The 2799-nt window shown below is 40.3% G+C and overlaps 1 pseudogene; it reads right to left on the bottom strand.

Annotated features, from left to right (window-relative positions):
- Positions 1-1287, bottom strand: part of LOC102812754 — a 5549-nt pseudogene extending 4262 nt beyond the window's left edge.
- Between the last annotated feature and the right edge of the window lie 1512 nt (positions 1288-2799).

Genomic DNA, 2799 nt, shown 5'->3' with positions numbered 1-2799 from the left:
TGCCACAAATTCCCCCAGCTGTGAGCCTTCCAACCTTCTAAGTATTCCTTTATATGTGGTTCAGAGTTCTGGGACCATCCCCTGAGCCTGCTTGGTCAGGTATTCTGTGTTGTTGTTGACGGAGCTCTCTGCTATACGTCCACCTGATCTGCCATCTTGTTTGTTCTTACAGTTTTACTTTTATCAAACAAATAAACCATATAGCTATCACAGCCTGTAACTTCATCTAGAACACACTGAGAGACTGGCTTCTGAGGGTCTAGAGAAATTCCCATCTCTGAAAGCAATTCTTGAGAACCAGTATTTATTCCAGTTTCATGCTCAACACAAGACTGTAGTGAATGGAGATTTTCATCAGGAGTTAACAAAAAAGAAATTATCTTTGCAGAAATCATATTTAAGATGTGCACTATCTTCAAAATCAGAATGTGATCCATTAGTACAAAGCATCTTGGTTGCTTTGAAACAAGATCAATAGGTCCTCCTCTCTGATGAGGATCCCAATTCAGCATCAACTGTAGCCAGTTTCCCATGGCTCTACTATTAAACTACAAAGGCTATTTGCTGAGGTAAATGGCTACTGAACTAGACTTCTGTCATCCCTTCAGATGCAAATATATACGTTGAATCCTTCTTAATCTTTGCATGCCAGACAAATGCTGCAGATGATGTAAAAAAGGCCTATATCCAGCAATATATTCAAACACCATGGTACTAAAGCTCCAATAATCAACAGTGGCTGTATAAGGCTTATTATCAAAGAGCTCTGGGGCCAGATACTGCAGTGTTCCCACAAAAGATGTACATAAACTTTCTTAATCAACATCTTTGGCATACCTCAGATCAATTATCTTATGTAATTATCTTCCCACCAACATCCTGAAGAATTATGTTTTCAGGTTTTAGGTCACAAGGTATAATTTTGTTTCCATGCAAATATTGAATCTCAGATTCTATATCACTAAGTAAAGAAAGTATCTGGCTTTCTTTAAGTCCACAGCAATTTTCCAGTTTGTTAAGTAGCTTCTGAAGACCTCCTTCAGAATAGTACTCCATTGCTAGAAGAGGCACATCATTAATAAAAGTATTCAGTTCCTCAGGAACATCACAAGCTTTTACAACATTGGTATGACCCAACTTCATGATTTGGATTTCGTGGCATCACCGATCTCTGTTTTTGGTACGTAGCTCTAGGCGACAAGACTTAATTGCTATTTTGTAATCAAGTTCCCAATGCTGATACAGACAAAGGTGCCCAAAGCTGCTGGTGCCCAGCTGCTCCCGCATCTCGGTGGTGGGTGGTGGTGGGGGTGGGGAAGGGCTCCATGGGGCAGGATGGGAAGCTGCCTCAGGCACTGCCACTGTTCCAAGACCAGTTCTGGACCACCGAGGCTTGCACGCTTATTGGTTCTTAGTTCAAAGGACTCCTTTTAGTATATTTTAGAGTTGGATTGGCTTTAACAAAGTCTTCTAATTTCTGTTTATGCAGAAATGTTCTAATTTCACCATTAAATTTGAGGAACAGCTTTGTGGGGTGTATGATTCTTGGTTGGCAGTTTTTTCCTTTCAGAGTTTTGTATATGTCTCCCCATTGCCTTCTTGTCTGCATGTTTTCTGCTGAGAAATCAGAGCTTAATCTTACTGTTTTTCCTCTGTGGGTAACATTTTGTCTTTTCAACCCTTGTTTGAGTTCCTATAGCCCTAGGGGTTGTCTATTGTCAGAGCATCTAATACTCTGTAATCTAATATGGTCAGAATTTGTGCAGGCTCCAAAAATAAAATTAAGATATGATGTAACAGGCCCTGAGGGCAGCCAGGGCCAGGGAGACTGAATATGAGAATTCAGGTGTCTAGGGCTTGCAGGGCCAGTTCTGTGAGTTGTGCAAGTCTAAAGAAGCATGGCTCACTTAAATCCAGGTGCCAGGCTCTGCTGAGAGTGGTTGAGAGTTGGTGGTGACCATGCCTCAAGTCACCAAGGAAGTTTGAAGAACAAGAAATAATCTCATCTTTCTCATGGCTAGTCCCTAATGTACATCTGTGCTGCCTGGCTGCCACTGTTCTTAAAGGTACAAAATGATTACCTGTCTCTTTTTTTTTTTTTGCCATCCGTGTTCAGCTTCTTCTCTTAGTAAGTATCAGTTCACTTCTCTGTCCTTTCCTCTGAAGCGCTAGGATTATCATCTGTAACCCTCTCTAATTTGGCCTCTTGCATCTTTGTTGTAGAAGGTCTGTGCAGTGTGTCTGCCTAGTCCATCACCTTGCCAGAAGTCAATATTTTAGCTTTTGTTTTGACAGCACCCTATTTATGATTAATAAACTCTGTATTAGTTATCTATTGCCGTGCAGCAGATTACTCCCCAAATTAGTAGTTTATAACAACAATAAACATTTATGATTGAATATCATGTGTAGATATCCTGTTTTGTTCTGATTTGTGGCATATTATGAGGCTACAGTCAATGATTGCCAGGCCTGGGAGATCCACATCCAAATCAGACCCTCATGTATGTTATAAATTAGTGCTAGCTATAAGCAAAGTCATTGTATGGCACTGTAGATTAATCCCTGTACTGCTAACATCAAGGTCAATTGTTCAAACTCACCAGTGCTTCTTGAAAACCCTATACAGGGTTGCTTTGAGTTGGAACTGACTTTGATGGCACTCATTAACAAGCACAAAGAGACAAAAACCACTAGCTTGGGATTTTACCTAAACTTGAGCATGAGCATTTGAAAGCAAGATGCTTTAAATCACTTTTGCTTTATTAACATACTAAATAGCACACTCCTAGAGAGTTA

Source organism: Chrysochloris asiatica, unplaced genomic scaffold, assembly GCF_000296735.1.
Source record: "Chrysochloris asiatica unplaced genomic scaffold, ChrAsi1.0 scaffold00306, whole genome shotgun sequence".
Taxonomy (NCBI): domain Eukaryota; kingdom Metazoa; phylum Chordata; class Mammalia; order Afrosoricida; family Chrysochloridae; genus Chrysochloris; species Chrysochloris asiatica.
Note: the sequence above shows the minus strand (reverse complement) of the source record. Positions and strands in the feature narration are given on the sequence as shown.